The following is a 23410-nucleotide window of genomic DNA, read 5'->3' as shown; positions in this document are numbered from 1 at the left end:
GCAAAAATTCAACAAGTGGTGCTGCAATAACAGGATACTCACATGGAAAAATAATGAAATGTGACCCCACCATACAGCATACAAAAAAAAAATCATTATTGCTCTCCTAACTTACATGAATTGAAAATTAATTTAAATCTTAAAAGAAAAATAAGGTTGTCATTCCTGGAATATTGTGGGTTCCTGTGAATGGAAAATCCCCACAAATCTGCATACGGCAGTGAGACATTCTCTACATTCAAAATATGTTGCCCAGTGGCTTTTGGTACAGATATGAAGATGGCTGTCTTTATGCAATGCCTTAGAACCAACAGGGGGTACCTACACTAATGTATGCACTCACAAAGCACTTACCTTTGATGAAACATTTTGTTGGTTTTCACTCCAAATTCCCACTCTTTGTCTGAATTAAATGTAATTAATAAAGAAATACGTTGGAGAAAGAAACAGTTCTCCAAGGGAGAATGCTTATCTTGAAAATTAAACCTATATGAGGATAGAGTAGGATAAATGCAGGAAATACATAATAAATTCTGGCCCCTCTTCTGATCATTTACTTTTTCTTTCTTGCCTGAAAAAGTCATTGTAAACCTGATATTGATGAAATACTAATAAATTGAATGATGCAATTCAAGGGGGAGATAAAAGCATCTGAAGTTGGCTGTGGCATATTGGTTCCTGTTTGTATTGTGCATAACTAGGGAGTGGGTCTTTAGCATCTACCTCATCATTAAGAGATAGATGACTCACAAATATTTAGGAATTAATGGCATAAATGTGCCATACAGGAGAAATGTCTTCAGTGTAAATCAACTTATTCTCTCCCACATAAAAAAAATTAAATTAATTTAGAAATACTTTTTGAGGTGTTCTAGTTTGCTAGCAGCTGGAATACAATATACCAGAAACAGAATGGCTTTTAAAAAGGGGAATTTAATAAGTTGGTAGTTTACAGTTATAAGGCCAAGCAAATGTCCCAATTAAAGCAAGTCTATAGAAATGTCTGAACTAAGGCATCCAGGTAAAGATATCTTGGTTCAAGAAGGCTGATGAAGTTCAGAGTTTCTTTCTCAAGTGGAAGGGCACATGGCAAACACAGTTTCTCTCTCATCTGGAAAGGCACATGGTGAACATGGTCAGGGTTCCTCTCTCATCTGGAAGGGCACATGGTAAGCATGGCACCATCTGCTAGCTTCTTCTGGCTTCCTGTTTCATGAAGCTCCCCGGGAGGCATGTTCCTTTTTCATCTCCAAAATTCACTAGCTGGTAGACTCTGCTTCTCATGGCTGCGTCATTCTCTGCTCTCTCAGAGATCCCTCATCCTCCAAAATGTTTCCTGTTTTATAGGACCCCAGTAAACCATCAAGACCCACCGAAATGGGTAGAGACACATCACCCCTAATCCAATTTAACAACCACTCTTGATTGGATTACATTTCCAGGGAGAGGATCTAATTACAGATTCAAACATACAATATTGAATTGGGATTATTCTACCTTTACGAAATGGGATTTTGATTAAAACATGGCTTTTCTAGAGTCCATACATCTTTTCAAACCAGCACATGAGGTTTGCTGATTTTCCAGAACCTGGCTTTTTCTGGGGAATAAGTGGTAAAAATATAGTGTTATTAGTATGACACTCTATAAACAACTGAGCTAACTAGCCACTAGATATTGGTGATGGTAATACAACATCATGAAAATAATTAACACTACTTATTCATATATCTGAATGCAGTAAATAGGGGAAATTTTAGGTGATATATAAATTGCTAGAATAAAAATTTAAATGATTAAAAAAACAACTATAGGGCGGGCCGCAGTGGCTCAGCAGGCAGAGTTCTCTCCTGCCATGCCTGAGACCCAGGTTCAATTCCCAGTGCCTGTCCATGCAAAAGAAAAAATCAACTATAAGCCTGTGCAACATAGTGATCCTAATCTAAATTGTGAATTATAGTTAAGAGTACACAATTATAATATTATCTTATCAGTTTTAACAAAGATTTCACACTAATGCAAAATATTAATAGTGGGGGCAAGTATATGGGAACTCTGTATCTTCTCCATGATTTTTCTATGAACCTACAACATGTATACATACACACACAGACACACACACACAAACACATATACATACATACATATATACTATTCTGGCCCGAAGGGATTTTCCAGCTGAGAGAAAAACCAAGCATGAACTGAAACATGAATCTGTTATAGGGACTTACTTGTAGGAGAGAAAAAAGAAATTAATCTAGGAGTCAAGTTGCTCTGATGGTGGCTGATACAGAGCTCAGTGTGGGAGTGTTCTGCATTGGTTGGGGGGAAGCAGGGTTTTATAGTGGGCATAGACAGAAGGTACAAAGCCAAGAGAGGGCATGCACAGGTTGCTAACAAAGTTAACTATTTTTTAATATGTATTTCTCTGGGAAAGATAGCAGACACAGAGCTGAGAGAGTACATGTAAGAATGTGCATAATGGCTGACAAAGTTGGAAGAGTTGGGGGATATTGAAAAATGCAAAAATGTTATATTACATGTACATATAATAAAACTTTTGCAGGGTTTTATATTCTAGTAGAGGTGATACAAAAATTAACAAACTAAAATATATGCAATCCTGACAAGATTCTGTGGGATTTTCCTGCTCTGGTACTCACAGTATTCTAGAACATAAGCTTTCCTCAATACCAACATCTGTAGCACCACAATTGAACTCACTTGCTGATGCACATGCTTCCACAGCTATAATGTAGTGTATGCTCTATTACCCATCTGTAGCCATGTTGAGGACATGCCCAAGCTGATTGCAGCCAGTTACTTGATACCTGAGTGAATTATGTCCCCTCTGTGTTCAAGCACTTCATGAGAAAATGGGCTACTTCTTTATTTCGTCTGTGAATATCTGATCCTATGAAGGCTTGAATAAATTGGTCAAAAGAGTCAAAGGACATTATTTCTCATTTATTCTGTGGCTCCCACTCTGTATCACAGAGACATGGGAGAAAACTATGGGAAATCATTGTCATGGATATTATGAGAAGTTCTAGGTCATGTGGGAAAATTCATCTCTCTTCTGAGAACTGACTTCCAGCTCAACCAAGAATGAATGGCCCTATTTCTCCTATATCCTTCCTCTGTACCTAAAATCTTTGAAATTCACACACACACAAAAAAGCATAGAAAGACTCTGAAAGTTGGAAAGAAGGTGGACTCCCTTAGAACTTGAGTTACTGACATGTAGTGAGTGCCCTGGTTTTCCAAATTGGCTACAATATAGCTCAGACAGAGCAATGAAGAAGTTTCCAGCCTGAAACCACCAACAGATACAAAAGATCTGAGTTTCCATCCTCTACCTGGAGGTAGTAGGTTATATGCTCTTTTAACTTTTAACTCCTCTGATGGATTATGAGGGGCTGTATGGGGAGTTCATCTTCCATCCTCATCTAGGGAAAGCTAGTGGTGCGCCATCCCTTGCCAGGGTAGGGTCACAAGACTGGGTGGAGAGCTAGGACTCCACAACACTCAGCATCCATGAGTCTGTTCAACATAATGCAAGATGATGATGGTAAGCACTGCAATTACCTGTCATTCATGTTGTCACTGAGGCCCAAGGCAAAGCTTAACTTCCACATTCACCCAGAAGCAATGAGGCTGAATGAAGCAGTGTGAACAACGCCAGCTAGCAGTCCTATCATGCCCTCTTTGTCCCTGGGGTTTAGAGGGGCCTGGCATGAAAGGGAGATTCACCCCCACATGGCATCAATGAGTTGGAATGAGGCAAGGTGGTTGAAACTCCTCTTCCACCTCTGGTGTTAGGGGGACCCAGGGGTAGCTGTGCCTATACCTCCACCCTGACAAATACTGTTCTAAATGGAGTTAAAACATTAAGGATTCTGCAGGCAAGTATGCAAAGAATGCATACTATTTCACTGTTGAAAAACACAGACTACTTAGTCCCAGTGAAAGGATCCTCGATTAGTTAATACTATATATAGCACACTTGGACAAGAACATAGGCAGAGTATATTAAAACTTTAAATAGCAAAAAAATTAAGGTAGGAAATTTTTTTTACAAATTTCAAAAGCATTCTTCTGCTGGTATTACATCAAAGTAAGATGATTTCATGTGAAATATGAGTAATAAAAGTGTTTCTGTGACCCATTTTCTTTGCGATCACATTGCTTAAGTAGATGTTGATTTGAAAAGGCAATCATTATCCCACTGAGCAAATTCTGTTGCTTTCAGCAAACATTTTCCTGAGTTCAGTAAATATTGAGGGCACTAAGACAGCTGTGAGTCCAGTATTTAGTCCTGCCTCTAATCACATCCTTTCTGCCCTTACAGTTTTATGTATGGGTTTTCAATTGTTTAGAGACAACGGTCTTATTTTTAAAACAGTAAGTCTAAAACCGGTTATCTCATCCTTTTCCTTCCTTGGTAGGTGAAGAAACAACCGCAGAAAGACTTTCAGAAATTATCTCCAGGCCCAAGTACTAAATATTTAACAGAACTAGACCTAGACTCAGGTCTCCTTCCCTTTATCTACTCATCACAAATAATCATATGTATATATATGTATATGTATATATGTGTATGTGTGTGTGTTCTCATATATATATATATATATACACACACACACACACACACACACACACACACATGGTAAGTTACATTTTCCAGGGGAAAACTAAATAAAAAATAAAAAATATATGTAATGTTATACACTGAATAATGGCCCCATAACCCTATTGACATCTGGGTCTTAATCCTTGGAAACTGGGAATATTATTTAATATAGGAAAAAGGTCTTTGCAGGCTTAATCTTGATATTAGGATGTTATCCTGGATTATACCACTGAGACCTAAATACAATACAAGCACTGAGACCTAAATGCAATACAAGCATCCTTCTAAGTGGAAGTCAAGATAGGTTTGACTACACTGAAAAGAGAATGTGATTATTGTGATTATGATGACAACAGCAGAGAGATTTCAAGATGTTATGCTATAGGCTGTGAAGAAGCAGAAAGGGATCAAGAGCCAAGGAATGCTGCTACCAGAAGATGCAAGTGAGAAGGTCTAAAAATAACAATTTTACAGGCTAGAAAAGGAAAGGAAATGGATTCTCCTGTAATGCCTGCAGGAGACTGGCCCTGCTAATGCACTAGTTTCAGACCAGTGAAACAGCTTTGTTTTTTACTTCTGACCTCTGGAATAAATAATAAGTGAATAATGATCATTGCAGGTAGTAATTTTGATTATAATAATAAAGATTCCTTATAATAACTTAATTCCATAAAAAGTGTATAATATTTGCACAGTTGTATGTTCTAGAATGTTGCTTCCACACAACTGATTAACACAATATATTGACTTCAAAATTAATATATATGCCAAAATTCAATTTCCTCTTAACAGGCTTCCTCGTTAATCAACATCATCAATTCACTAAAAACTTTATTTTGATCATGTATAAATACATTTTAAGGCAATTCCTATTTGGAAGGAATATTGCTTTCAGAAATTGTGTTGTGGTAAAAATTCACATAACGTAATTAACCATTTTACATTGTAGGATTCACAGGCATTGGGTATTTTCACAATACTGTACAACCGTCACCTATATCTCATTCCAAAATATTTTTATTATCCCAAAAGGTAGCCCTATACCCATGAAGGAGTCACTCCCACACCTTGCTTGCCTTCTTCATTTGGCTTCACAGCTGTGCATGACCTTCCCTTCTATGTCAGGCTCCCTGATCCTCAACATCAGCTTGCAGGTACACCTTCAGAGCCCTGTAAATTGCCAGCATGATGGCAGACCCTGGAAGCCTGGCAATAAATGAAGCTGCCAGCAACAAGCCCCGCAGTCTCATGAGATTTCCTAGAAGCTCTTACTCCCGTGGCCTTGCACCTCTGGCCCTTGCAGGGACAAGTAAGAGGAATTACATGTTCAGAAGCAAAGAATTTAAATTAAGACCTATGGAAATATTTAAGAAGCCATGCAAACTTAAGACAAAAAGAGGATGTGACAAAGGAAAGGAAGTACTATAAAGAGGAAGGCTGCTAAGCTTTTTAGAAAAATTTTTTTACGTGCACAACAAACTCATGGCTGAAATTAAAATAAGAAACCTGTAAACTTCAGGAATTTTGGGTTGGATTGTAAGCAATACAATGAATGAAAAGAAGCAGAAGATATTAAGGATATGATATGGTAGGCATATATTTCTTTATCCCACAAGAGTTTAAACATCAACTATTGAAAACATCAACTATTGAAAAACAATTGAAACTGCACAGGAAGGGCATTTTCCAAATACCAGACAATGTAAAATGCTGCAGGATTTCTAACAATGGTGGGAGTGTGATAAAGTGAATTCTATTTCATTGTCCCTGTGGACATTTGTTTCAAAGACAATGTCAAGATCTTGGAACCAAAGAGAAGGAAATCCAGTCATAGCACAAAGCTTGACCATTTAGAATCACGTTTAAATATTCATAATAATGTAAGTGCTGTTTATGTTTTTCTTCTTTTTAGGGAATGCTTAATTATAGTTACAAAGTAGAATGGAAATGTTAAGTGTTTTGGTAATGTAAAATAATATTGTTGACAAATGGGGACATTGAAGTGAGAGGTAGGAAAAAATGGAATGATAATGGTGTCCTTATAAAGTGAGAAGAGATACTATGTATTTTTGAAGAAGAAGAAGATGGGTTTTATTTCTTAAAAGGTAGCCATAAAGTCTAAAGTAGTATATCACTAGATTAAAGAGGGAGGAGAGCAGGGGAGAATACACAAAGTCAATAAGAAATGCCTGAAAATGGAGATTTCTTTTATGAGTCTTATATGAAAAAAGAAATTTTTTTTCAAAAAGAAAAAAGTAAGAATAATTGATGTATTTGAATGTACAAATAAGAGATGTTTTATTTTTCAATGACTAGAGGTGAATTAATAATATGTGGATTTTAAAAATGAAGAAAACAAAACTGAGGTGATTTTGAACCCAGGAAAACTTAAAAGTTGTTGGAGAACTACGCTGCAGAACTCAGCTGTTAATAATACTGGTTATATAAAGACAGTCGTTTTTTAATCTGAATACTGATTTAACATGAAATGATTATATAACATTGGGGAGAGTAGAGGGAGGAGAGGTGTGTGTGGTTGGGGAGAGTCAATCAAAATCTAATATTTTAAAATGTCAAAAAAAGCAGTATATTCAGAAAAATAGAGGTAACTATGATAAGAAATAATTAAGAAAAATGTAGTTATCTCTGGAGAAAGGAAATGGGGGTAGGTAGAGAAAAAACAGAGGAACACTATTTCACTACCACTCTAATGGTATTATTTGATTTTTTGAACTATTTATGTGTATTTCTTTGAGTAAAGTTAATTTAAATAAATTTCACTTTTAAAAGTTTCCCCACGGGTGGGCCGCAGTGGCTCAGTGGCAGAGTTCTCGCGTGACATGCCAGAGACCCGGGTTCATATCCCAATGCCTGTCCATGTTAAAAAAAAAAAAAAAAAAGAAAGAAAAGAAAATTAAAAGTTCCCCCAGGTAATTAAAAGTATACACCACTGGTTAAGATCCACCAGAGTAGAATGATTTTTAAATCAGGCAGGACTCTGTTAAAAGACAAATTAGTTCTGTGGCCTTAGGTGAGCCCATTTATCTACCTCAACTTTGGTTTCTTAATCTGTTAAATGAAGGTAAAAATACCTACCTGGGAAAGTCAGTCTGAAATTTATAAATAAGTCTACCTTTTGGCTGGGTATATACACAATAAGCATTGAATGTTATAACAAAATGTCACATTAAGATGTGAATAAAACTTACAACACATAAAACAAAACAAAAAACATGTTCACGCAGAAGCCTGTGCATTAATTTTATAGCAGCATTGTAAATAATTGTCAAAAACTGGAAGCGATCAAGGTCTCTTTCATAGACTAATGGATTTGCGGGGTCACATGAAATCTACATGATTTACCAATTTAGGAACTGTCACTGTTTTTTTAAGCAGCTGCACCATTTTACAATTTACCCAGAAATATCAGAGGATTCTGATTTCTCCACACTCACGTCAACACTTGTCATTTATGACTTTTTGATACCAGCAATCCTAGTGGTTACAAAGCAGTATCTCATTGTGGATTTGTTTACATTTCCCTGATAAATAATGATATAGAGCATCTTCTTAAGAAATTATTGCTCATTTGTGTGTCTTCCTTGGAAAAAATATATTTTCAGATCCTTTGCTCATTATTTCACTGCGTTGTGTTTTTTTTTTTATTAACGGAAAGAAAAAAAAAGAAATTAACACAACATTTAGAAATCATACCATTCTACATATGCACTCAGTAATTCTTAACATCATCACATAGATACATGATCATCGTTTCTTAGTACATTTGCATCAGTTTAGAGGAACTAGCAACACAACAGAAAAAGATATAAAATGTTAATATAGAGAAAAGAAATAAAAGTAGTAATAATAGTAAAACAAACAAACAAACAAACAAAAAACCCTATAGCTCAGATGCAGCTTCATTCAGTGTTTTAACATGATTAATTTACAATTAGGTATTATTGTGCTGTCCATTTTTGAGGTTTTGTATCTAGTCCTGTTGCACAGTCTGTATCCCTTCAGCTTCAATTACCCATTGTCTTACCCTGTTTCTAACTCCTGCTGGACTCTGTTTCCAATGACATATTTCAAGTTTATTCTCGAATGTCCGTTCACATCAGTGGGACCATACAGTATTTGTCCTTTAGTTTTTGGCTGGACTCACTCAGCATAATGTTCTCTAGGTCCATCCATGTTATTACATGTTTCGTTGTTTTTCTTTTGTGTTATTGAGATGTATGAGTTCTATATATATTCTGGATACAAGTCCCTTATGCAAGATGTATAAATTTCAAATATTTTCTCCCATTCTTAGGTACATTTTCTTGATGATATCTTTTGAAGCACAAAGATTATTAATTTTGAACAAGTGGACATTATATTTTTTTCACTTGTGGCTGATTATTTTGTCATATCTAAGAATGCTATGTTAAATCCAACATCATGAAAATTTATTCCTATGTTTTCACCTAGGAATTTTATATGTTTAGCTCTTTCATTTATGTTTTAATCTATTTTGAGTCCATTTTAGTATATAGTGTGAGGTAAGGACTCTTACATGTAGATTTTTTTTTACATGTAGATATCCCATTGTTCCAGCACCATTTGTTGAAAAGGCACTTTCCTCAGAGAATAACCTTGATACCCTTGCAGAAAATCAGGGGTCCATAGATGTATTGTTTTTCTTCTGGACTCCAATTAATATTCCCATGATATAGATGTCTATACTTGTGCTAGTACCACATTGCCTTGATTACCCTTGCTTTGTACTAAGTTTTGATATCAGAAAGTGTGAAGCTGTCTACTTTATTCTTTTTTTTGATATTGTGATATCAATGTTTTTTTTTATATTTTGATACTCATTTTGGCTATTCTGGATGCCTTAATTTTTAGAACATACAGCAGCTAGTGAAGTATGGAAAACTCTGATCCACCCAAGAAAGCACCTGAGCCTCTGAGAAGTGGACAAACTTTTATTTCTGGCAGGCCTAAAGGCCTTCTGACCAAAGTCTGAGCCCCGAATACTCTTGGTTTCTAGATTATATAGGCTACTGAGCAAGGAGAGAGTTACTAAGGGAATGGGTGGTGAACACTGGAAAAGTACAGAGAAAGAACTTGCAGAGTGGGTGTTACTATCTGTCCTTTAGCTGAACTCTTGTCTGAAATAAGGGCAGCTCCTGGACATGACAAAAACCAGGCCTGGCAGCCTCCCTGTTTGCACACTGATCTCTTCGGACATGCTTGAGTAAACCTGGGACGTGATTTACAGCACTGCAGACATTCTGCTTTTCTTCAAGAAAGCTTACATTTATATACCTTTATGAATGGCATAAGTTTATAGAGTGATGCACACAAACCAAGAGTAATATGCATAAATACATAAAGTGACACACATCAGTTCATAAAGTCATACAACAGTAATGCTCAGGTGATACACATAAATTCATAAAGTTATACAATAATACTGAGGTTAAACTTGTAAACTGCCTCACTAGGTTTTTTTAAAAAGTATTTTTATTGAGATATCTTCACACACATACGATCCATCGAAGTATACGATCAGTGGTTCACAATATCATCACATAGTGGTGTATTCATCACCATGATAATTTTTAGAACATTTGCAGCACTCCAGAAAAAGAAAAAAAGGAAAAACACATATACCCCATACCCCTCACTCTCATTGACCACTCATATTGCAATCTATCAATGTTTTTTTACCACCTTAACATCCCTTATTATTTATTTACTTTTTGTCCTTATTTTTTTACTCATCTGTTCATACCATGGAAAAAGGGAGCATTAGCCACGAGGTTTTCACAATCAGATGGTCACACTGTAAAAGCTATATAGTTATACAATCCTGTTTAAGAATCCATGCTAGTAGAATAAAGTTTAACAGTTTCAGGTACTTCCTTTTAGCCACTCCAGTATACCATAAGCTAAAAGGAGATATCTATATAATATATAAGAATAACCACCAGGATAACCTCTCAATTCTGTTTGAAATCTCTCAGACACTGAAATTTTATTTTGTCTCATTTCTATATTCCCCATTTTGGTCAAAAAGTCTTTCTCAATCTCATGTTACTGGGTCCCACCTCATCCTCAGGAGTCATTTCCCTCATTGCCAGGGAGATTTACACCCCGGGAGTCATGTCCCACATAGAGGGGAAGGCAGTGAGTTTACCTGTTAAGTTGGCTTAGAGAGACCACATCTGAGCAAAAAAGAGGTTCTCTGGAGGTGACATTTAGGCATAATTATACATAGGCTTAGTTCTCTTTGCAGGAATAAGTGTCATAGGGGTGAGCCCCAAGACTGAGGGCTCAGCCTACTGAATTTTTTCCCCACTGCTTGCAAGAACATCAGAAATTACCCAGATGGGGAAGTTTAATATTTTTTTATCTCCTCTTTTCTCCCAAGTCCCCCAAGGGGACTTTTCAGCTAGGATTTTAGAGTTTATTAAGGCTTTAGGTGAAATTGGGTTATATTGTCTTTTTAATGATTTCAAGTTTTCTAACCCATGAAATTGGGATTTTTTTCCATTTATGTAGATATTTAACTGATTTCCATAATGTGTCCCAGTTTTAAGTGTAAAATTTTACATTCTTTTCTTAAATTTATTCTTATTGTATTATTTTAATGGATAATAAAAATTGTATTATTGTAAATGGAATTGTTTTCTAAATTTTGCAAGATTAAAAATACAATTGGTTTATGTATATTGATCTTGTATTTGCAACAATATGGAACTTACTTAATTGTTCTCTTTGTGAATTCTTGAGGAGTTTTAAAATACAATAGCACTGTAGGAGATGTTCCAAGACGTGGCTTAGTGAGGTGTGGAATTTAGTTCATCCTCCAGAGCAGCTAATAAATAGCCAGGGACAGTACAGAACAACTGCTGGAGCCACATCAGTGATTGGACAAACAGTGTACACCAGTCTAGACAAGCTGGACCAGCTGCGATTCCATGCAGATTTATGAACTCCCCAAGCCATGGAGGCCAGTGTCCCTCCCCCACAGGCTGGTTCCCAGATAGGAAAGGAAAGAGACTTTACTAGCAGCAGGCTCTTAGCTCAACCAAGCTCCAACTGTGGAATTAACAAATTCTGACTATTGAAAATAGGCCCCCCAGCTCAGGTAAACCTTGAATAAGAACTAAAGTTACTATTTTTTGCCCCACAGCAGAAGGGGCATGGCTGACAGGAAAAAAAAAACAGGTTTTTTTTTTATTGGATGGCAAAAAATACTTGAAAAGTCTGGACCCTAAAGAGGTAAAAAGCAGGGGCATGTAAGACCTGGCGATACATAGAGCAACTTACCAACTTAAGCTCTTGATTAACAATCCCAAGGAATGGGGGATCCTTCTCTGAGAAGGATTTTGTTTGTTTGTTTGTTTCTACTGCTTAACTGCTTATTAGATACAACCCCAAGGCTTCTCAGGCTCCAATTGCCCCAGGAAAGGGCAGAATTAAGCTTGTCTCAGAGACAAAAGGCTGGTCAGGTGTTCTAATTTGCTAGCTGCTGGAATGCAACACACCAGAGATGGATTGGCTTTTAATAAAAGGGGATTTATTTCATTAGTTCTTCAGAGGAAAGGCAGCTAACTTTCATCTGAGGTTCTTTCTTATGTGGGAAGGCACAGTACAATCTCTGCTGGCCTTCTATCCAGGCCTCTAGGTTCCAACAAATTTCCCCAGGGTGATTCCTTTCTGCATCTCCAAAGGACTGGGCTGAGCTGCAAGTGCTGAGATGAGGTATGCTGAGCCGTTTTGGCTGTGCTACGTAGAGCTCTCTCATTTAAGCACCAGCCAATTAAATCAAACATCATTCATTGCAGTAGGCATGCCTCCTAGCCAACTGCAGATGTAATTGGCAACAGATGAGGTTCACATGCCATTTGCTCATGTCCACAGCAATAGAACTAGACACCTTCACCTGGCCAAGCTGACACCTGAATCTAACTACCACATCAGGTGAAAGGTGTTAATTTCCTGGAGGTTGTGCCTTCCCCAGGAGAGGGATGGGACCTAGCTCAGTGGAATCCCTCCCTCAAGGAATTCAGACCTCAGGGACTGGAAAACTGATGCAACTAAAGCCAGCCTTCAATCTCCCCTCTGTCACAACCACACCCCCAGCAGAGAAAGTCTTCTGAAGTTAAAGGTACCACATTATTTTATACTGGTGGGAAACCACAGGAGGACAAGCACCATATACTGGGCAGGATAGAAAAAGCACAGAGCCTAGAGGCTTCATAGAAAAGTCTGTCAATCTGCTTGGTCTCCCCTCAGGGAAAACATACTGGTGGCTCTTTCCTTCTGAGAGGAGGCCAGTCTGATATGGAAAAATCTTACTGGTGTCTATAATATCCAAGCAGACTCTCCTAAGGAAGAAAAAGGGTCCATACAGGGAGGACAAGAAACAAAAATGAGAACTGAAAAATTCTGGTCCATTAAACAAAACATATGCTAAACGTTTAGAATAAGCTGCTCTGAATGTCAAAGAACAGATAGAAAAGAAAGCCATCCAGCAAGAAAATCCTAGGTAAAAGAGTGAAAACAATCTCCAGAATAAATTAATTAAGGGAATTAAATACCTAGACTCCAGCAGAAAATAATGAGTCATACTAGGAAAATTGAAAGTATGGCCCAGTCAAAGGAACAAACCAACAATTCAAATGAGGTACAAGAGTTGAAACAACTAATTCAGGATGTCTGAACAGATGTAGAAAATCTCATCAAATATCAAATCAGTCAATTAAGGGATGATATAAAGAACGCAATGGGCAAACAAAAAGAAGAAATCAAAAGTCTAAAAAAGCAAATCACAGAACTTATGGAAATGAAAGGCACAGTAGAAGAGATGAAAAGAAATTATGGAAACCTATAATGTTAGATTTCAAGAAGCAGAAGAAAGGATTAGTGAACTGGAGGACAGGACATCTGAAATCCAATAAGCAAAAGAAAATATAGGGAAAAATGGAAAAATATGAATGGGGACTCAAGGAATTGAATGACAAAATGAAGTGCAGAAACGTACATGTTGTGGGTGTCCCAGAAGGAAAAGAGAAGGGAAAAGGAAAAGAAAGACTCTTGGAGGAAATTATCACTGAAAATTTCCCAACTTTTATGACAGACTTAAAATTACAGATCCAAGAAGTTCAGTGTACCCCAAACAGAATAGATCCAAATAGACATACTCCAAGACACTTACTAATCAGAATGTCAGATGTCAGAGAGAGAGAGAGAATTTTGAAAGCAGCAAGAGAAAATCAATCCATCACATACAAGGAACCAATAAGACTATGTGTAGATTTCTCAGCAGAAACCATGGAGGTGAGAAGACAGTGGTATGATATATTTAAGACTCTAAAGGAGAAAAACTACCAACCAAGAATTCTATATCCAGCAAAATTGTCCTTCAAAAATGAGGGAGAAATAAAAACATTTGCAGGCAAAAGTCACTGAGAAAATTTGTGTCCAAGAGACCAACTCTGCAAGAAATACTTAAGGGAGGACGAGAGACAGATAAGAAAAGACAGGAGAGAGAGTTGTAGAGAAGAGTGTAGAAATGAAGACTACTAGTAAAGAGAAAAAGAGAAAAAATTAGATATGACATATAAAATTCAAAAGGCAAAATGATAAAAGAAAGTACTGCCCTTACATTAATATCACTAAATGTTAATGGATTAAACTCCCCCATCAAAAGACATAGACTGGCGGGCCGCGGTGGCTCAGCGGGCAAAGTGCTTGCCTGCTATGCCGGAGGACCTCGGTTCGATTCCCGGCCCCAGCCCATGTAACAAAAAACGGAGAAACAGAATACAATAAAAAACAAGAAAATGTTTAAAAATGTTTCCCTTTCTTCCTTCCTTCCTTCCTTCTATCCTTCCTTCCTTCTCTCTGTCTTTCCTTTAAAAAAAAAAAAAAAAAAAAAAAAAGACATAGACTGGCAGAATGGATTTAAAAACAAGACCCATCTATGTGCTGTCTATAGGAAATGCATTTTAGCCCCAAGGACAAATATAGTTTGATAGTGAAAGGCTGGGAAAAGATATTTCATGCAAACAAAAATCAGAAAGGAGCAAGAGTAGCTATACTAATATCCAACAAATTAGTCTTCAAATATAAAACAATTTTAAAAGACAAAGAAGGACACTATGTATTAATAAAAGGAACAATTAAACAAGAAGACATAGCAATCATAAATATTTATGCACCAAGCCAGAGTGCTCCAAAATACATGAGGAAAACACTGAAAAGAGAAATCAACACATTTACCATAATAGAGACTTCAAATCCCTGCTCTCATCAATGGATGGAACATCTAAACAGAGGATCAGTAAAGAAACAGAATTTGAATAATACATAATAATAAATGAACTAGACTTAACAGACATTTATAGAACATTATAGCCCATAACAGCAGGATACACCTTTTTCTCAAGTGCTCATGGCTCATTTCCAGTGATAGACCCTATGCTGGGTCACAAAGCAAGTCTCAAAAATTTTAAAAAGATTGAAGTCATACACAGCACTTTCTCAGATCATAAAGGAATGAAGTTGGAAATTAATAACAGGCAGAGAGCCAGAAAATTCACAAATATATGGAGGCTCAACAACACATTCTTAAATAACCATTGAGTCAAGGAAGAAATTACAAGAGAAATCAGTAAATATCTCAAGGCAGATGAAAATGAAAACACAACGTATCAAAATTCATGAGATGCAGCAAAGGCAGTGCTAAGAGGGAAATTTATTGCCTTTAATGCCTATATCAAAAGAGAAGAAAGAGCAAAAATCGAGGAATTAACTGTTCACTTGGAAGAACTAGAGAAACAACAGCAAACTAACCCCAAAGCAAGCAAAAGGAAAGAAATAATGAAGATTACAGCAGAAATAAATGAAATTGAGAACATGAAAGCAATCAAGAAAATCACCTAAACCAAAATTTGGTTCTTTGAGAAAATCAATAAAATTGATGGATCCTTACCAAGGTTGACAAAAAGAAGAAAAGAGAGGATGCAAATAAATAAAATCAGAAATGGAAGAGGAGACATAAACACTGACCCCACAGAAATAAAGGAAGTAATGAGAGGATACTATGAGCAACTTTATGTTAATAAACTCGACAATGTAGATGAAATGGACAACTTCCTAGAAAGGCATGAACCAACGACACTGACTCAAGAAGAAACAGATGACCTCAACAAACCGATTACAAGTAAAGAAATTGAATTAGTCATTATGAAGCTCCCAAAAAAGAAAAGTGCAGGACCAGATGGCTTTACATGTGAATTCTACCAAGCATTCAAGAAAGAATTAATCCAGCAATACCATTGCTAGGTATCTATTCAGAGGACATGAAGGCTAGGTCACAAATGGACATTTGCATACCAGTGTTTATAGCACCATTATTTACAATTGCCAAGGGATGGAAACAGCCAAAGTGTCCACCAGTGATGAGTGGCTAAACAAGCTATAGTATACACATATTATGGAATATTATGCAGTTGTAAGAATAAAGTCATGAAGCATGTAACAACAGGGATCAGCCTTGAAGACATTATGCTGAGTGAGATTAGCCTAAAGCAAACGGGCAAATACTGTATGGTCTCACTGATATGAACTAACACTAATGAGTGAACTTGGGGAATTTAAGTTAAGAACAGAGGTTATCAGGAGATAGAAATAGGATGGAGATTGGGTAATTGGTGTTGAAGGGATACAGATAGTGCAACAGGAGTTATTGTAAAAATTCAGAAATGGATAGCACAATATTACCTGATTGTAGCACAATAATATAAGCATGCTGAATGAAACTGAATGTGAGAATGATAGAGGGAGGAGGGCTGAGGGCACATATGAAGCCATAAGGAAAGATAGATGATAAGGACTGAGATGGTGCATTAGTTAGGGTTCTCTAGAAAAACCTAATCAACAGCAAATATTGGTAAATATAAAATTTATAAAAGTGTCTCACATAACCATGGGAATGTAGAGTCCAAAATCTGTAGGATAGGCTCTAAAGCTGACAGTTTCAATGAAGGGTCTGGATGAACTCCACAGGAAAGGTTCACCAGCTGAAGCAGGAAGAAGAGCCTGTCTCTTCTGAATCCTCCTTAAAAGGCTTCCAGTGATTAGATTAAGCATCACTCATTGCAGAAGACACTTTCCTTGGCTGATTACAAATGGAATCAGCTGTGGATGCAGCCAACGTGGTCATGATTTAATTCAGTGAATAGTCCTCATAGGAACAGACAGGCCAGCACTTGCCCAATCAGACAAACAGTTACCACCACTTGGCCAAGTTGAAACATGAACCTGACCATGACAGTTCACCCCTTATCAACTTGGCAGCTATACTCTTCACCTTAAACCATACCTAATTTCTAAATAAAAAACAATAAAACATACATTTTTTCTTTCACCTAACAATACTCAACTGTCGTACATATAACTGGAAACACATTAAATCTCTCCAGAATAGGGTGCAAGTCCTTGGGTAATATTCTTTCTTAAACTTGATATCTTACAACTTAAATAGTATGACATGAACAAAACAGCATTACACTCCTCATTTCTGTAACTGATCACGTGGTTGAAGTTCGTATTTATCACTACCTTCTTCCACTACCCATTCCATATTCCCTATACCCTCAGCAAGCACTTCAGCTGGCCGTGGTTCTTTGCCTGGTGGGGTGACCCAAACCTTCATTCCTGAAGTTTCAGAGACATTGTTAGTTCTGCCTGGATTGGGTTGGTGCAGTTTTCCATTGATTTTAATTGCAGGGCATGGTAGTACTAAAAGACACCCTAGAGGATCTCCTATATTCCAGGAAAACTCTACTTTACCTCCATTGTGTAGTTGCAGTCCTATTTCCTCCTAATAGTCAGGGTCAATCACCCCATACAATAATGTAATCCCCTTATTGGTTTGTTGACCCAGGGGCATGAGTAGCCCAAAGTGACCAACTGGCAGTCTTAGATTCCAGTTCAATGAAATCATTGTTGTTTCTCCTAGTGGAAGTATTCCCCCTTTTGGAACTAAAACCTGTAGACCAGCAGAGCTCAGGGTCACAGGGACAGGAAGCAAAAATTTTCATAGTGGATCACTAGAGGTAATAATGAGTAATGCCACTCCCATTTGCACCCATTGGTTCCTAGACCCATGGATCCTGGCTATGGGAGAAACAGCAGTATACAGTGGACACTGATTCAGAGCATACACAGCTTCCTGGAGAACATTACCCCAGCCCTTCAAGTTATTGCCACCTAGTTGGCATGATAATTGAGTTTTCAAAAGGCCATTCCACCATTCTATCAATCCAGCTGCTTCTGGATGATGGGGAACATGGTAAGACCAGAGAATTCCATGACCATGTGCCCATTCCTGCACTTCATTTGCTATGAAGTGTGTTCCTTGCTCAGAAGCAATGCTGTGTGGAATACCATGATGATGGATAAGGCATTCTGTAAGCCCACGGATGGTAGTTTTGGCAGAAGCATTGCGTGCAGGGAAAGCAAACCCCTATCCAGAGTACGTGTCTATTCCAGTTAGAACAAATCGCTGCCCCTTCCATGAAGGGAGTGGTCCAATGTAATCAACCTGCCACCATGTAGCTGGCTGGTCACCTCAGGGAATGGTGCCATATCAGGGGCTGAGTGTGGGTCTCTACTGCTGGCAGATTGGGCACTCAGCAGTGGCTGTAGCCAGTACAGCCTTGGTGAGTGGAAGTCCATGTTTCTGAGCCCATGCATAACTTCCATCCCTACCATCATGACCGCTTTGTTCATGAGACCATTGGGCAATGACAGGAGTTGCTGGGGAAAGAGGCTGACTGGTATCCACAGAACGCGTCATCTTATCCACTGGATTATTAAAACCTTCCTCTGCTGAAGTCACCCTCTGGTGTGCATTCATATGGGACGCAAATATGTTTATGTTTTTAGCCCACTCAGAAGGTCTATCCACATGCTTCTTCCCCAGACCTCTTTGTCACCAATTTTCCAATTATGGTCTTTCCAAGTCCTTGACCATCCAGCCAAACCATGAGCAACAGCCCAAATAAGTCAGTATACAAATGCACCTCTAGCCAGTTCTCCTTCCAAGCAAAATGGACAACCAGGTACACTGTTCAAAGTTCTGCCCACTGGGAGGATTTCCCCTGTCCTTTAAGGACACACCAGAAAGGAGTTGCAGTGCTGCAGCTGTCTACTTTTGGGTGGTACCTGCATATCGTGCTGAACCATCTGTAAACCAGGCCTGAGTGTTCTCTTCCTCAGTCAATTCACTGTAAGGAAACTCCCAAGAGGCCATAGTTCTGGTCTGGGGAGGAGAAGGTAATGTGGGAGGAGTGGAGATCATGGGCATTTTAGCCACTTCCTCATATGTAACTTCTTGTGCCTTTAGGATATGTTCCAGCCCTATCTCATATACCATTTCCATTTTATGATAGAGTGCTGTACATCCAACTTTATGGCTTGGTGGGTCACACAACACCCAGCTCATGATAGGCAACTCAGGTCTCATGGTAACCTGGTGGCCCATGGTTAAGCTTTCAGTCTCTATTAAGGCCCAGTAGCAGGCCAAAAGCTGTTTATCAAAAGGAGAGTGGAATTCTGCAGCAGATGGTAAAGCTTTGCTCCAAAATCCTAAGGGTCTGCATTGTTATTTTCCTAATGGGGTCTGCCAAAGTCTCCAAACAGCATCTCTATTTGCCACTGACACTTCCAACACCATTGGACCTGCTGGTTCATATGGCTCAAGTGGAAGAGCAGCTTGCACAGCAGCCTGGACCTCTTGCAGAGCCTCCTCTTGTTCAGGTCCCCACTCAAAATTAGCAGCTTTTCTGGTCACTCAGTAAATGGGCCAGAGTAGCACACCCAAATGAGGAATATGTTGTTGCCAAAATTCAAAAAGACCAACTAGGTATTGTGCCTCTTTTCTGGTCATGGGGGGGCCAGATGCAGCAACTTATCCTTCACCTTAGAAGGGATATCTCAACATGCCCCACACCACTGAAGACCTAGAAATTTCACTGAAGTGGAAATCTCCTGCATTTTTGTTGAGTTTATCTCCATCCTCTGACAGGCAAATGCCTTACCAGTAAGTCTAGAGTAGTTGCTACTTCTTGCTCACTAGGTCCCATTCACATGATACCATCAATATAATGGACCAGTGTGATGTCTTGTGGGAGGAGAAATGATCACGGTCCCTGCAGACAAGATTATGACATAGGGCTGGAGAGTTGATATACTCCTGAGGTAGGACAGTGAAAGTCTATTGCTGACCTTGTGAGCTGAACACAAACTGTTTCTAGTGCTCCTTACTAACAGCTATTGAGCAAAGATATTTGCCAGTTCAATGGCTGCATGCCAGGTACCAGGCAATGTGTTGATTTGTTCAAGCAATGATACCACATCTGGAACATCAGCTGCAATTGGAGTCACCACCACATCATCCTCCATGACCCACCTGTTTTCTGCATGGGCCAAATAGGAGAGCTGAATGGGGATGTGGTGGGAATCACCACCCCTATATCCTTCAAGTCCTTAAGAGTAGCATAGTTTCTGCAATCCTTCCATGAATCTGGTATTGCTTCTGATTTACTATTTTTTCTAGGTAGGGGCAGTTCTAGTAGCTTCCACTTGGCCTTTCCCAGCATAATAGCCCTCACTCCACGAGTTAGAGAGCCAGTGTGGGGATTCTGCCAGTTGCTGAATATGTCAGTTCCAATTACACATTCTGTAACTGAGAAGATAACTATAGAATGTTATTTTGTCTAGGGATTCATTGGACCCACTATGAAATGGGCTTGAACTAAAACTCCATTGATCACCTGACATCCATAAGCCCCCACTCCAACTGGTGGATTGGAGTGATGTTTTGGGTCCCCTGGAAATTAATGTCACTTCTGAACCAGTGTCTAATAATGCCCAAAATATCTGATCACTTCCTTTTCCCTCATGTACAGTTACCCTGGTAAAATGCTGTAGATCTCCCTAGGGAAGGCTTGGAGAAAGATTAATAGTATAAATTTGTGGCAGTATACAAGGCCATTGAGGCTGGCTGGCTGAAGCAGAAAGAATGATTATCTCTTCTGAATCCTCCTTAAAAGCTGCTGGTGATTAGATTAAGCATCACTTCTTGCAGAAGACACTCCCCTGAGCTGGTTGCAAAGGCAATCAGCTATGGATGCAGTCAACATGGTCATGATTTAAGTCCATGAAATGCCCTCATAGCAACAGGCAAGCCAGTGCTTCCCTGATCAGACATCTGGGCACCATGACCTGGCCAAGTTGACACATGAACCTGACCATGACACTATGGTTGCAGACTTGAGATCTCTGAAAACCAGACACAGAGCCTCATTGTGCACATAGGATATTTACAACACAAACTAAAATTTCAACCTTGCAGGGTGTTTGCTGTTAAAGTAAAGTCTTTGATTGGAAAAGAATGGGATCCTGAAACATTGGATGGTGGCACATGGCTTGATAATGATGGAGATTTGGAGATGGAATACCTGTAATCTGCTGTTATAGAAACCTATAATGGACTTCCCCGAGGAAAGAGATTCCTGATCTCCAGCCTGCCTTGAGGAAACAGCTTCCAGGACTCCAGTCTCCCCATGGGAGTCTGCCATTCAACCTCTACCTAACAAGAAAAACCATTCATTGTCTGCTAACCGTGTCAACATCTCCCCTGGGGAAATAGCACTCACTCCTCTGTCTGGAGCAACTAATCCTTTTTCACCAGATGAAACTGCAATGAAATGCCCTGAAATAATTAGCTTGAAAGACACTTATATTTCTTTTCATGACCCACCCCCACCACCCTTCTTTTCTTCAAGACCTATAACTAGACTAAAGTCCCAACAGGCCCCAAAATGTGAGGTCCAAAGTGTGACCCATGAGAAGGTACATTATACTCAAAAAGAATTCTATGAGTTTTCCAATGTATATAGACAGAAATTAGGGGAATATGTGTGGAGTGGATATTAAGTGTGTGGCATAATCGTGGAAAAATATAAAGTTGGATAAAGCTGAATTTATTGACATGATCTCACTGAGCAGAGATTCTGCATTCAATTTTGTGGCCCAGGGGGATAGAAAAGGCATTAACAATTTGTTTAGATGGTGGCTGAAACATAGATCAAAAGGTGTCCTACAATAGTTTGATTGAATGTCATAAGTACTTGGAATCTCAGGTAGCACATGAGATTTTGTTGGTTTGTCCAGAGTGATCCCCCGATGAATCCCAGAATGATTTGATCAGTGACTGGAAAAGTATTTGCAAGCCCCCTTCGGGGAATGGTGAGAGTGGGGAGAAATTCAACTTCCCTAAGTTGAATTCTTGATATTCTCACAAGCAGTGTGGACAACCAAAGCTATAGGCTGAGCCCCCATTTGTTCACATGAAACTTAACCCCACAAAGGATAGGTCAAGTCTACTTAAAATTTAGGCCTAAGAGTCACCCCCAAGAGAGCCTCTTTTGTTGCTCAGATGTGGCCCCTCTCTCCAGCCAACATGATGAGCAGTTTCACCACCCTCCCCCTCTCTATGTGGGACATGACTCCCAGGGGTGTGGACCTTCCTGGCAACGTGGGACAGAGATCCTGGAATGAGCTGAGACTCAGCATCAAGGGACTGAGAAAAACCCTAGAATGAGCTGAGAATTAACATCAAGGGATTGAGAGAAACTTCTCGACCAAAAGGGGGAAGAGTAAAATGAGACAAAGTGTCAATGCCTGAGAGATTCCAAACAGAGTCAAGAGGTTATCCTGGAGGTTATTCTTACGCATTAAGTAGATACCACCTTGTTGTTCAAGATGTAGTGGAGAGGCTGGAGGGAATTGCCTGAAAATGGAGTGCTGTGTTCCAGTAGCCATGTTTCTTGATGATAATTGAACAATGATACAGCTTTCACAATGAGACTCTGTGAATGTGAAAACCTTATGTCTGATGCTCCCTTTAGCTACTGTTCTAGTTTGCTAGCTGCCGGAATGCAACACACCAGAGATGGATTGGCTTTTAATAAAAGGGGATTTATTTTGTTGGTTCTTCAGAGGAAAGGCAGCTAAATTTCCACTGAGGTTCTTTCTTACGTGGAAGGCACAGGATGGTCTCTGCTGGTCTTCTCTCCAGGCCCCTGGGTTTCCAACAACTTTCCCCAGGGTGATTCCTTTCTGCATCTCCAAAGGCCTGGGCTGAGCTGCAAGTGCTGAGATGAGGAATGCCAAGCTGCTAGGCTGTGCTACATTGTGTTCTCTCATTTAAGCACCAGCCAATTAAGTCAAACGTCACTCATTGCAGCAGACACGCCTCCTAGCCGACTGCAGATGTAATTAGCAATAGATGAGATTCACGTACCATTAGTTTGTGTCCGCAGCAACAGAAATAGGTATGCTCACCTGGCCAAGTTGACAACTGAATCTAACTAACACAGCTACTATATCAACAGAAGAGTAGAACATATGGAATAAAAATAAATAATAGGGGGAACAAATGTTAAAATAAATTCAGTTTGAAATTGTGGTAAATGAAAGCAAGGGGTAAGGGGTATGGTATGTATAGTCTTTTTTTCCTCTATTATCATTTTATTTCTTTTTCTGTTGACTTTTTATTACTTTTCCTAAATCGATGCAAATGTACTAAGAAATGATGAATATGCAACTATGTGATGATATTAAGAATTACTGATTGTATATGTAGAATGGAATGATATCTAAATGTTTTGTTTGTTAATTTTTTTAATTAATAAAAAAAGT

The 23410-nt window shown here is 38.7% G+C and overlaps 1 pseudogene; it reads left to right on the top strand.

Moving 5' to 3' along the window:
- The first annotated feature begins 5818 nt into the window (after positions 1–5818).
- The window catches only part of LOC143645666 (AP-1 complex subunit sigma-2 pseudogene), a 67531-nt pseudogene continuing 49939 nt past the window's right edge, over positions 5819–23410 (top strand).

Source organism: Tamandua tetradactyla, chromosome 9, assembly GCF_023851605.1.
Source record: "Tamandua tetradactyla isolate mTamTet1 chromosome 9, mTamTet1.pri, whole genome shotgun sequence".
Taxonomy (NCBI): Eukaryota; Metazoa; Chordata; class Mammalia; order Pilosa; family Myrmecophagidae; genus Tamandua; species Tamandua tetradactyla.
The sequence above is the reverse complement of the archived record's forward strand: the minus strand, read 5'-3'. Positions and strand labels throughout refer to the sequence as shown.